The sequence below is a fragment of the Ambystoma mexicanum genome, chromosome 2q, assembly GCF_040938575.1.
Source record: "Ambystoma mexicanum isolate Mex_15411 chromosome 2q, UKY_AmexF1_1, whole genome shotgun sequence".
In the NCBI taxonomy this organism is placed as follows: domain Eukaryota; kingdom Metazoa; phylum Chordata; class Amphibia; order Caudata; family Ambystomatidae; genus Ambystoma; species Ambystoma mexicanum.
In genome coordinates this window covers 520,674,839-520,689,206 of record NC_090924.1, presented here as the reverse complement: position 1 = coordinate 520,689,206, position 14,368 = coordinate 520,674,839, and positions in this window count along the sequence as shown.

Genomic DNA, 14,368 nt, shown 5'->3' with positions numbered 1-14,368 from the left:
AACTCCCTTCCCGTTCCCATTGAGCACTATGGGGGCTTGAATGGGAATGGGGATGGGTTCCCTGAATGGGGAAATACCGGGTCCTCCAAGGTTGGAATGGCCCGGACCTGATATGCGGTATGGGGGTAGCCATGGCGCTAATAGCACCATGGCTACCTCCAACCTCGTAATGACCCCCTTAGTTTCAGTTAGTCCCAAACCAGTGAATTTCCAATAAAACACTTTCTCTCTTCCCTGGATATAATGTACATATTCCAGGGCATGAGGGTGAGTGGCCAGGTTAACAATAGCTTGTTCCCGGCCAAAATGTATTTCATGTGAGATTTATAAAGGCTGAATGTGGCACCCAAGATGCCACCTGGGGCCTTTTGTACCCATTTGTCTGTGATAGCTGCTATCTTAACAATGTGGCTACCAGGCATCAGCGAAGATCTAGATAGCAGCACATCATATATCAAACCCTGTACAGTAGCGGTGGGAGCTATAGCCAGTTTCCAGAGTGTTGTTATGCAGATCAATTGGATCTTTTGGATGGTGGGCATGATGTTGAATTCCAAGTATACCATTTCAATTTTTAAGATGGAATGCTCTAATTTGCCCACCTCCTCGAAAATTGCCAGTGCCTAGGTAATAGCCCCATACATAATGGAGTTGATGTTGGTCTAATACAATTGAAGGAGCGTTACAAGAGAGAACCCCCCCTCCCTTGCTAGCAAATGCACCAATGAGTCCCAATGTTAGAGATGTGATTGCTCTTACCTGATCTGAGCATTACCTCTGAGCCTAGAGTCTAGGTGAATCCCCAGATATTTGTAGACAAAGACCTTTTCAATACACACACCCTCTAAATTACAACGTACCTTTTGTGGGTGTTTCTTAGATGGATTGAAGACCATAATCTTTGTGTTGTTGATGTTAATTACCAAAGTATTAAGATCAGCATCCCTCTTGAGGTTGTTCAGAGAGGACTGAAGACCCCCAGGAGTGAGATCAAGGATGACAAGGTCATCCACGTAACCTAACCACTGTAGCACAGTGGAGCCAAGTTTGGGCGGGGGTGGTTGATATATCATTAAAAGCACATCCCAGATCAGAGTGTGGGGTACATTTATCTGCCCAGCAGAGCTCCCTGTAGAGATGTTGGTTAATGCAGGGCTCGCGCTTGCCGTCGCTCGCTGTCCCGCATCACGTCTGCCTTAGATTCTATTGTGGGCGCGAGGCGAGACGCGAGTGACGGTTGGCGGAGCCATAGATTGATGTGTGCTCCCTGCGGGCCTGCTATGAAAATAAAGCTAAAGCTTTAACTGCTTAACTGCCTCGGCCCATTCTTTTCAAATGGCGACGAGGATGGGATGAGCAGGCCCGCGGGGGAATGGATGCAAGCGGTACCGCTCTTGTTTTTTTTGGCTCCTTTGAAGTGCTCTGTGGCCGCGTCGTGAATATACCTCCTAGTGTTAAGGATTGCGGAAAGGTCCGTCTGGGTTGACGGGGCCAGTGTTCCTCACACTGCTGTGTGTCAGTCACGCCCCTCCCTTCAGGACATTTCGTGCAGAGGTGAGGAGGAAGACAGGAGGGAGGGGTTTGGAAGCAGAACATATCGAATGGGAGGATCTTGGCACTCAAAGTGCGGCCCTTTCTGAATGCTGTCCCTGGACATCTCAGTTACCGTATTACTGCTAGTAAGCGCTCAAGAAAAAAAAAAACAAAAAAAAAACAAGCGTTTTTTTGGATGGAATCCTGCCAAATTGGGGCACAGTGAGTGGTGATCTTTTGCTGTTGTGGCAAAGGCAGTGTTTTAGCTCCAAGGAGCGTTTGAGTGTGACAGATCTGAGTATTTGGAGGAAGGATACTCTTGTAGGATCTGATGACTGGAATTAAATGCTGGAGAGCACTATTTTTACATTTGGGTAAAAAGCCCACTGTTGACAAGAGTACATTTTAAAATTGGGGCGCTGTTTCTGATTCAAGTTAAATTCAAAGAACAGGGGCATTATGGCTGCGGCAAGTATGGCAGCACCCCCACCTTTCCTTCCGGAAGCAGGCACAGCCAATATAAGATGGGACAGATGGAAAAGGCTATTTGATACTTATCTCATCGCAATAGGTGGAGACAAATTTTCATCTGCAAGGAAGGAGGCCATCCTCCTACACAATTTGGGCGCGGAAGGGCGCAGTGTGTACGATGGGTTACCGGAACCGGCTCAAGAGGGCCAAGGAGAGGCTGACCCTTATGGCACGGCAGTAAAGAAACTGGAAACTCATTTTGAACCCAGGAAAAATGTTACGTTTGAGAGACATAAGTTCTTTAAAAGGGGTCAGGAGCCGCAAGAACCAGTTGAGAATTTCATAGCTGCGTTGAGAACTCTCAGTCATTCATGTGATTTTGGTAATCTTGCTGACTCATTAATAAGGGATCAATTAGTACGTTGTACTAATAGTGAAAGGATACAGGAGAGGTTGCTATCCAGAGATCTTCCACTAGAGGCGGCGGTAGAGTTGGCACGAAGTATGGAACAAACGACCAAATATATGTCAAATATGAAGGCGGACAAGTACGGGAGTGAAGTTGCTGCAGTTAGAAGTCCTACTCCAAGGAAACCAACATTTTTCAAGGAAATCAAATGTTTTAAATGTGGAAGCAATCGGCATATAGCCTCAAGTGTTTTCTGTCCGGCCAAGAATATTAACTGTTTAAAGTGTAAAAAGAGAGGTCATTTTGCAAGGGTTTGCAAGGAGTCAGGACAAGTCAACAGTGTGGAGATGAGCACTCCGGAACAAGAGGAGAGTCGTAGTGCACCACTTCAGGGAAGGCACGTTTTGGAAATTGCCGAATTATACCCTGAGGGGAGAGGTCCTACAGATGTTTTTTTGGTCCAGGGCAGAGTAGTAACAATGAAAGTTGACAGTTGTTCGCCGTGGACCCTCATATCGAGGAAGACGTATGAAGGATGTGTACAAGGGAAAGTGGAACAGCTCAGCGAACATGATATTGAGCCGTATGCTTATGGAAACATCAAGATCAAGGTTCTTGGAAAGTTTTGTGCGTCCATTAAATACAAAGGGCGCAGTTGCGATGCAGATGTGTATGTTACACATGAAGGTTCATCCTTGTTAGGGTGGGCAGAACAAAGGAAGTTGGGTATAAGAATCCAAGCTAATGCAGAGTGTCCTGTGACAGTGGCAGAAGTGAAGGATGTTTGGGAAAAAAAATATCCTAGGGTGTTTACAGAGGATTTGGGGGTATTGAAAGACTTTGAGCACAGTATTGTACTAAAGAAAGGTGCAGTACCCAAGGTGCACAAAGTTAGACCTATTCCACACAATTTGTATGATAAGGTGAAGCTAGAATTGCAAAAACTGCTGCAAGGTGGTATCATTGAAAGAGTGGAGAGCTCTGAGTGGCTTTCACCGGTGGTGGTAGCAGCAAAGTCCAATGGTGACATCAGGTTATGTGTGGACTTAAGGGACCTAAATAGAAACATTTTGGTTGATAAACACCCTCTTCCAAATATTGGGGAAAAACTGTCCACGCTTGAGGGTGCAACGGTGTTTTCTGTGGTAGATTTGTCACAAGCGTATCATCAGGTACCATTATTGAAGGAAAGTCAAATTTTAACGGCATTTGTGACTCCCTTGGGTACATTTAAATATTGCAGAATGCCTTTTGGGCTGGCGTCGGCAGCTGCTGTTTTCCAGAGAGTAATGGAAACTGTGTTAGAGGGTGTACAGAATGTAGTGGTTTTTCAGGATGACATTCTTGTCTATGCTGGCTCGGAGGATGAACATGATGTGATTTTTGCGAGAGTATTGGAGAGACTGGATGAAGCAGGGTTGACAGTAAAGAGGAGTAAATGTAAGATAAAAGTGAGGAGTGTGGAGTTCCTGGGACATGTAGTAGACAGTGGTGGTGTGAGACCTAGAAAAAGTTTGGTAGAGTCAATCAAGAATGCGCCTAGACCCGAGAATAAGGAGCAAGTGAGATCGTTCCTTGGTCTTGCTGAGTATTATCACAAATTCGTGGAGAACTTCGCAAGCTTATCTACACCATTGAGGTTACTCCTGGGCAAAGGGACAACATTTTTGTGGTGCAAAGAGTGTGAAAAGGCATTTAAAGATATTAAAGAGGCAATAGTGAATGCACCGTCAATTGGTAGGTTTGTAGTCCATGATAAGTGTGTGTTGGTTGTGGACGCTAGTGGTGTAGGATTGGGGGCAACCCTTTTACAGTTTAACAAGGATAATGTGGAGAGAGTGATTGCATTTGCCTCACGGCCACTGAGAGGGGCTGAAACGAAATATTCAGTTATTGAAAGAGAAACGCTGGCTATGTTCTGGGCGGTTCACCATTTTAAATTTTTCTTGTGGGGTAGAAAGTTTGTAGTGAGGTCTGACCACAAGCCTATGGTTCAGCTTTTTGAGAGTGCAAGATGGGCAATGGGCTCGCCCAGGATTAACAGATGGGGTTTGGGACTGCAATTGTTTAATTTTGAGGTGAGTTTCTTGCCCGGAAAGAAGAACGTCGTAGCGGACTATTTGTCTAGGTTGCCAGGGAAAGAAGAAAGAGAGATTGAGAAGGGTATGAAAGAGGAGATATTGGATGAGGCAGTTGTAGCTGAGGTTGAGCAGGCGGTTACGCGGGATGTATGGTTGCGAGAAGGGCAGAAAGATGAAAACTTGGAAATGGTGAGGACATGGACTATGGAAGGATGGCCAGAAAAAAAAAGGCTAGACAGAAACTTCCACATTTGGTGGGACATTAAAGATGAGTTGTATTGGATGGATGAAAAGTTGTGGAGGGGAAAACATTGTATACCACCAGAAGGTATTAGGAAGTTATTGATAGATTTGGCTCACCAAGGTCATCCGGGAGAGGGAGCTATGAAGAGGAAGTTGAGGCAAAGCTATTGGTGGCCAGGTTTGGACAAAATGGCAGAAATGAAAGTAAAACATTGTGCAATGTGTCAATCCTGTGATAAGAGTAAAGTGGTTCGTGAAACTCCCATGATCCCTAATACTGTTCCTAGTCAGCCTTGGGTGAAACTGGCTGTTGATATTATGGGCCCAATTGCAGGTTTGGGAGAGAGTGATAAGTATTTACTAGTATTGGTAGATTTCCATTCTAAATGGATAGAGTGGGAGTCAGTGAGAGATGTGACAGCAAATGAGTTAATCACATTTTTGGAAAATATCTTTATGAGAGAAGGTGTTCCGTCTGAACTGGTAACGGACAATGGTGTGCAATTTGTTTCAGTGAAAATGAAGAGTTTTCTATCTAGTTATGGTATAACACACACAAGAACTGCGTTATACCATCCCAGAGCTAATGGACTAGTTGAGAGAGTAAATAGGTACCTCAAGGCCGGTATTCAATTAGCTTTGAACAAGGGGCAACCATGGAGAGAGGTGTTAAAACATGTGACGTGGAGCTATGTAACCACTCCACACTCTATTACTGGGGTTGCACCTTTTGTTTCGCTCAAAGGGAGAGAACCAGGGACTAAGTTGTGTCCAGGTTGGCTTGGTTTGGCAAGGTCGGTTGTGATTGATAGAGAAGAGATTATGAAATTAATAAGGGAAGGTCAAGGAAGGAACAAAGAACATTTTGATGACAGGAAGAAAGTAAAGGAGCGTGAATGGTATGTAGGTGAAGAGGTATACATTAAAAATCCTAGGGTTGTGGAAAAATGTACTGAAAGCAAATTTATAGGACCTAAAATTATTTCTGCTGTAAGGAATGGTGTTGTTATTCTAGAAGGAGGTGAAGTTTGGTCAAAGGGAAGACTAGCAAAAGCTAATGAGATAGATCAACCTGAGGATGAGGACGTAGATTGCCAGTGCAGAATGAATGAAGAACTCGGGGGTCAGAGTGGGATGTATGAAGAGTCAAAAGATAAAGTTGGTTATGATCTGGAGCCGATGTGTGAGGGAAGTGAGAGTGTTACTTCAAAAGGAAGAATGGTTAGGAAACCAAGTTGGATGAGAGAATATCTTGGTTGAACTATATCTTGTATTTGATATTCTTGGAATTTCCTTTAATCCATGTATTAGTATAATAGAATTTTAGCATTGTTCATATACATTTGTTTTCTAGTTGCATTGCAACTAAATATTTTAGATCTTGTTGTTTAAGATTTTTTTTATTGGGAATATTACTTAGGGGGTTTTTCACATATGGTTTTGTTATTATGTTACTTGTTTTAAGGGGGGGAGATATGTAGAGATGTTGGTTAATGCAGGGCTCGCGCTTGCCGTCGCTCGCTGTCCCGCATCACGTCTGCCTTAGATTCTATTGTGGGCGCGAGGCGAGACGCGAGTGACGGTTGGCGGAGCCATAGATTGATGTGTGCTCCCTGCGGGCCTGCTATGAAAATAAAGCTAAAGCTTTAACTGCTTAACTGCCTCGGCCCATTCTTTTCACTCCCCTACATCACCAAGCTGCAATTCAGCAGTACCAGCAGAATGGCTGCACTGGCTCCATTGAACACCATTCCCTGGCATCAAAACTGTGTTTTGCTTACTAAAACTATAGAGGAAATGTAACGGACGAATTACCTACCCTTCATGGAGAAAATCAAATCAAAACTGATAGACTGGGGACCACTATCTATCTCATGGCTGAGCCGTATCAATGTCTTAAAGATGGTCGCCCTGCTGCAACTGCTATACCATTTTGCGGCCCTACCAGTAGGAATCTCACGTTTCTTTTTTAGAGCCCTCCCAAAAGTCACAAACTGATTTATCTGGAATCATAAGCAACCGAGAATAGCCGCAAATCTCACGAGGACGCCAACAGCCCAATGGGGTATGAGGGAACCGGATTTCAGAGCATACTACACGACAGCACAAATCAGAATTCTTAGAGATTGGCAAAGGAACGACCGAGGCAAAATGTGGTGGCCAATGGATAGAGCGGTAGTAGCAGGGCCTTTAGAGAGAATGCTATGGAAACCAAGGGCAGATATGACTCTGCAAATGTATAGCAACAAAATCACCTCGACCATAGGACAGATATGGGACACCACAGTTAAAAGGGCACATATCACTACCTTTCCCTCCCCCTTCACACCCCTTTTTGACAATCCACAATTTACCCCGGGCTGTAACACCTCGAACTTCGGCCCCTGGTATCTAGGGGGATGTTGGCTGCTGCGAGACATGTATGGGGAGGGCAAGGTTAAGGATTTTGAGCAGTGCAAATCCGAGTTTGGGCTGGGAGAAAGGCACAGATACACATATGTACAGCTCAGACATTGGCTATCCCATCCGGAGATGAAGCACGCCGGCTCCCAAGCCCTGACCCCATTTGAAAAATACCTAGACACACATGCAGGGGACAGGGGCTTGATGTCGCAATATATAAACATATAAAGGAGGGGGAGAAGCCACCGAACAGAACCTACATGAGGAAGTGGGAAGCAGACACAGGTACCGAAATAGGAGACAGAGAGTGGCAACACCTGTGGGCGCAGATCCTGAAACTAACCAGATCCCAGCAGATCCGTGAGATCTGGCTGAAGTTGATGTTTCGGTGGCACTTAACCCCAGTCAGATTAAACAAGATGTTTCCTCAATCCTGCTGGGGAGAGGACAACTCTGCTGGGGGGAATGAGGGGGAACTGGCACCTGGGCCCACATATGGTGGGAATGCCCGAAACTAGACACATACTGGTGGGAAATACAGCAGGCCATTTCCCAGGTCCTGGGGTTTGTGGGGGGGAAGAACGGTGGAGTAGACTTGATAGGTCTGAATGTGGCTCTAGTAGATATCCACACAAAATCACGCCGAAAATTATACGTCATCATGATGATGTCGGAAGCAATGGTGCTGGCGCATAAGTCGAAGTCGAAAGACCGTCCCCAGGAACATGAGTGGGTCACCAAAATCTGGTCACTGCTGGCTGTGGAATGGTTAACGTACTCAATACAAGGAGACTCGAAGGTAGTAAAAAATCTGGGAGTCCTAATGGACAACACCCTAACCCTGGAACCACAAATAAATGCAACAGTGAAGAAATGCTTTTTCCTCCTCCACACGGCAAGAAGAATTCTACCTTTCCTGTCCTTCACGCACAAAAACTCACTATCGCCGCCCTAATCATGTCAAAAATCGACTATGCAAACAGCCTTTACTGCGGAATACCAGAATACCTCCTGAAGAAACTGCAACGGATGCAAAATGCAGCAGCAAGGCTACTCCTCAAACTATCCAGAAGAGACCACATCACTCCAGCCCTAAAAACACTACACTGGCTCCCAGTAAAAGATCGCATCACCTTCAAAACAATGTGCATAACGCACAGGGCAATCAGCGGACAAGGAGCAGAATTCCTACAAAAGAAAATAACAGTCTACAAACCAAAGAGACCCCTCCGATCAAGCAACTAAATCTGCCTGGAACTCAAACCATACCTTAAGAAAAAACTTGGAGGCACCTCCTTCTACCACTTAGCCGCAAAAACCTGGAACAACATCCCAAAAGAAATAAGAAACACTGAAGATCACCTAAAATTCAGGAAATCACTAAAAACCTGGCTCTTCAACACCACAGACTAAATCTGGAAATCAAAACCGGAAAAAGGATGACTAAACCCGAAAGGACATGGACATCCCCGACCCGAGAGGGTAGCTCCCATGGCACCAGGACGGGTGACACCGGATAGACTGGAACACAGGCGGCACGCACGGAGACTGAGTCAACTACCCCAGACAATCCCACCAACACTTTTGCCCGCCCCTTAGTTATCGCCAGGTACCACAGTAGTGTGGAATTGTCGAGATATTGGCAATCACCACACTACCTGAGAGGTTGACATTGGCAGGTGCACTAGCCATAGGAGTATGAAGGGAGGATAAGGGGAGCTATGAGAGAGCATGTTAGAGGTGGGGGCCAGAGGAGTAAGGAACCTTGTATGCCAGCCGGACCCAGATCAGGACAGAGCCGCATCAGGGGAGACTATGCAAGCCGAGCGCCTCAACTAGGATAGAGACGCAAACTAACCAACCCTACTAACAATTTCCCTTTCTACATACAACTCTCAAACTCCAAACCAAACACAACCAAAACCTACAGCACAACAAACCGCACAAACTTCACTACATTGCAACAACAAAACAAAAAACACACATAGTCTTGCACAACAGTACACGATGAATACCGGCCGCAAACACCCCAGGCCCAGCCAACGGACCCACCGGGCTGAGGCCGCCAACAGCACATCACTGCTCTCTTGCATTTTCCTGCTTCATCCCACTAACTCAACCTCCCCTCCTCTTTCAGAGCCGCCAGAGCGCCAGGGGACCACTCCGGTGGTGATAGTGCACAGTACAAAATGTCCTTTAACATTAACATTAACATGAAGTTTACAACCGACTGGTCTGCTCTCATAATATATCTAAAGGTGGCAGCGTGCAGAGCATGGTGCCCTAAATCAATGACACTGCTGGGAATTATAGATCCTCAAGCGGGCTCTGATCCATGAAGGCAGGAAAGGAGGGGCTACCTAACTTGTCGAGCCCAGGCAAGGGGAGACCACATAAATCTCCCAGCCGCCACTATGGGATTCCCCGGGGGGGGAGAAATCTTTGGTCAACTCCTAGACTGAGGGGGAGTGGTAAAGGGAAGGAGAAAGAGGGGTGGGGGTGGTGTTCTAACTGTTGAATGCTGTAATAAAAATGCTAATAAAAACAAGTTGAAAAAAAAACTCTTTTTGCAGCTACAAATATTATGGCTGCGCTGTCTTACCAGGCACATATGGGGCGAGATGAAACACAGAATACCTTAAGAATTGCTGCCAGTAATTTCTTCATTTGCACCAAAGAAAAGAAGTCAAGGGCAGTACTGCTATGCTGGCAGTTTAAAATGTCCCATTGAGAAAGAAAATATTCTGCCTTTTAAAATGACTGCGCCCTGATGCTCTTTTTCATCTGTTCAACAGTACACAGTTCTGATCCAGTAAGACCCAGTTATGTCCTTCCATATACAGGTTGAGCTCCAGCAAAAATGGGGTGTTTCTCATTGAATGACAGGCTGTGTCAGGCAAGATCTGCGAAATAACAAAGAACTTCACTCCAAGCTGTACGCAAAACACTTTCCTTTTTGCAACAGAATTACACAGATAAACCCTTCATAAGAAGCTCTCTCTCTCTCTTGGCTCATATGTCGGTTTCATTGGAGCCTTTCTTTGAATAGATTCCTGTACAGTAGAAATTGAGTATGGCCATGGAAATGCTCAGAATAAAGATACCAAGAAAAGCTGCATTTGAAAGTGACAGTCAAGGAAAATTAACCACGTGTGAAATGGTGCTTTTTACAAACAAGAAAATATCTGTTTAAAAGTCCTTGCATAGAAATGTGATGGGGGGGTTGTTTTAAACATATATATGATATTTAATTCCAACAGTCTTGCTTTCAGGTTGAGAAATAAATAAATAAATTTGCTGTGAGGCCAGCCAGAAACAGGTTTGACAGGTCCTGGCTTCAGAGGGCTCCTGCCTTTCCTGGGAACAGAATTCACTGCCCCCCAAATGGCCAGCCCCTTGGAAACTATGAATGGACCAAGAGGAAGCATCTTGCATGCTCGTCAGACATTGCGGCAGTGCTCCAGCCTTGGACAATGGATTTCTGGAACACATAGGTGTGACTTTCAGGTAGCACCTCCCCTCCACTCAAACTGGGGAGCTTCAAAGACAAATCCATGGCAACACAGGGCTGGTGCCTGACAGTTGGCTGTGGGATGAAAAAAAATGCCCTTATTTGGAAGACAAAGCCGGCCCATCTGGGGCAAAAGACTTTTCTTATTTCATAAACTTTAAGACTCTTATTTCTGCAACCGGAAAATGCAGGAATGTTTAACAGTTTAAATGTAATTTTTGTGGCATTAAAACAAGACATTGTGGCTTTCCCTAGTATGTATGAGACGCAAACGGCAAGAAAATGTAAATGAGGGGAAAAGTGTACATGATATAACTTTGAAATTTAAAGCAAACATGCTCTGTGATAATAGGTATGCATATATAAAACTGTAGAATTTTAAGTGAAATATTTCCCACCAAAACTTGTGAAAGATTATTAGAACGACTAAACAACATCGTACAGATGTGTGAATTGTAATGACAGGTTCAGTGTAAAATATGGAATCGGCTAATGTGATTTTCAAAAGAGCCAAAACTGTAAAAAGGTGCAATTTATGTCATAACTGATTTTGGCTAAGAGAACTGTGGGAGGGCCATGGGTGTTGTAAGCACACACCATAAACATTGATGTCATGTCCCTTATGTCCCACCTGCTGACATGAAGGCGGTAATAGTCATCCCTGACCAATCCAGTTGTTAGAGGCATGTCAAGCCAAAGGTCTGCCCCCATAGTAAATCCTGTGATGTCATGATCCCTACATAAAGGGGAGGCATGGGGAGCTCTGGACACACACACTTCTGAATTTTCCAGCTCCTGCGCATCCAGATATTACATATTCACTCTACAAGATTCCAAATTCCACTGCCAGGCCAGAGCATAGCTGACCCTATCCAGGCAGGACCACTTATCCAGAATAACCCCACTAAAAATCCCAATAACTCAGGGAGAAAGGGGAAAGGTGGCTGAATCCTAATTGGGGTTATCCAGTACTACTTGAAACACTTGTGTGTAGGCATGTTATAAATGGCATATCATATCATACCAGCTTGCCCTGCTACCCGCTTTTCCAGCCGAGGTGCTGCTGTGCCGTGACCAGACCTTGCCCAGCAGTTTTCTTCTAGGAGATTCTGCCGCTGTGACCAGTGACCAGATATTACCTTGCTGTCCAGAAACACTGTCCGCTGTCCAAAATACCCCATTCAAGTGCTTGTTGTGAGTATTTCCCTTCCCCAACAACCACAAACTGCATCCCTTGCTCTTTTACATTGTACAGGGTCCAATCCCATAGAAATCCCATAACTGCCTTAGCAGAAATCCTTAAAACTGTCAGAATCCTCTGTGCATCCTGTCCTTGATCTCCAAGTGTTAGCGCCATTCTTCCACTCATTTCTGTCTTTGTGTAAATCCTTAGTACTATTTTGATTAAATAAATTAATTCTCCCTAAAAGAGGCACACAGCGTGAAGAGGTTACAAATGCAGCTTAAACTTCTTATTCACGGGTGGCGTTTCTCTTTTCAAGCCACTAAAATCTAGTTTAAGTGAGACATGTCCTTTCCAAACCGATTTTTCCCTGTCCACTGCTTTCACTTTTAATACCGAATTTCCTTTCCTGTTAAGAATCTCATCCAGTCATTCATCTAGAGTTCCCATTTCACTTTCATATTATCCTTGTGATGTGTATCTGTCCATTAGCAAAAAAATCGCAATCCGATTTTGTCTAATCCACCCGTTTTGACATTTAAAACTGTGAAAGTAAGCAAATGCAATTTCTACGCGTGTGATTTGGCTGCATTGTGTTTTCACGTCAAAATTGATTTTCTGAACTATATGCCTGCTGTTAGTACCTTGCCTTATAGTTTGCTAGTGTTCTAACATCCCTGGTACTGCTATAACTCATATTTACTTCATTCATTCAACCCCACATGTAAAACAAATATTTACTAATTCCGAGTGCTATTTTGTGCAATTCGTGGGGGAAGGTCGGATTTTAATTCTGTTTGCTGCCTAGCATACCTCACTCCTTGCTACTCCTTTCTATCCACCCAAATTCAGTTAATCGGGGATTGAGGGTGTGTTGCAGGGGGAAATCTTAACTGGGTGCTGTCTACCCAAAAAGTAATATTGCTCCCATTCAATTGTGCTTGTTGTATGTCATATTAGAAGGTCAAATTAAGTCTATTCTATCATTTTACAGTGTAATTATCACCCCGTTGGTGATTGCTGCCCAATATTACATATGTGAGATTTTGATGGAAATTTAAAAATAAACAAATATTGTATTACCACCCACCGGCCTGGTTCATGGTCCATTGTGGCCCGGGGTATTTGTAAAAGGGGGTGTGAGACGGATTGGGTGCCATCTCAATCTGAATTCTTAGAAAATAAAGTATAAGTGTTTTAATTGTGCGCTGCAGCCTAGGCCAGTATCAAGAGTCCTGGTCTGTTGTGTGACGCCCCATTAGAATCCTTAACAAAAGAGATAAAGGTTAAAAAGCATCAGGGATAAAAATGCATCCTTGTTTTAAACCCCTACCAGTTAAGATCCAGCTAGATGAACGGCCATGTTGATCCAGCCTAACTTTAACCCTTGTTTGGTTATGAAGGAGAATATTCATCTTAAGGAGACCCGGTGGGATACCCCAAGTTTTCAACTTATTCCATAGGCAGGCACAATCTACAGTATCAAATGTGGCACTAAAATCATCATAGGCCGCATATACTGGGATCTTTCTAACCTCCGATGAATGTTGGATTGTATTGATGAGGGCCAAAGAGTTAGTGGTCGTGCAGTAGCCCGTCCAAAATCCGGTTTGGTTGAAGGGTATGATATTACAGGAGTCAGCACAAATTTACAACTCCTTCAATAGCACTCGTGCAAATAGCTTTGCTGGAGCTTCCAGCATAGCAAGAAGTGGTAGTTACGTGGATCTTCATAGCTCCCTTTCTTCCAGACCAGTACCAAAATGCTATCCCGCTATGAGGTAGGAATGTCTTTAGTCACCTCAATACAGTGAAATAGCCTTAGAAGGGCTTGCGACCAGGTGACAGGGTCGCGCTGAATGAGCAAGCTGCAAATCCCATCCGGGCAGGGGGCCCTACAATATTTGCTAGCATTAATCAGCCTACAGATATCATCAGCATCCTACCGAAACTTCCATACTGCTAGTGTCTGTTCCATTGTCAAAGCCTCTGCCTTGATGACTCCAAAAACCTGTTATATATGGTGGACCCATGCAGTTTCAGAGACTGCATTAATGTCTCTGATTTTGGCTTTTGTCCCATTAATTATTTGCCAAAATTCAACAGTGTTCTTACTGGTAACTGCAGGCCCCATTCTGTTTTTAATTAATTGAGCTAACACCTCTAGGAACGGTTCAGGCAGCATGGTCTCAAGTACCGTAGCTGTGATGTCCTTTGCCAGAGGGTTCCCCTTGATCTTCCTCTGTCCTCATGGGAGATATAGTAATTTTGCATGTATATAGCGCTACGAACCCTCAGGCATCTGAGCACTGCTTATTATTACCAACGGCGTGTGGTGCTCATTTATCGACCTCGGAAGGATGAGAGGCTGAGTTTGGCTTTGCCGGGATTCGAACCTGCGTCGGCAGGCTCTGCACGCGTGTCAAAGCGAGTGCTCTACTCGCTGTGCTATCTAACCTGCATGCAGAAGAATCAACTTATCCAACTGGTGTACCGTATTTGAGGGCTTAAAAATATTAAATAACAGAGGTCTC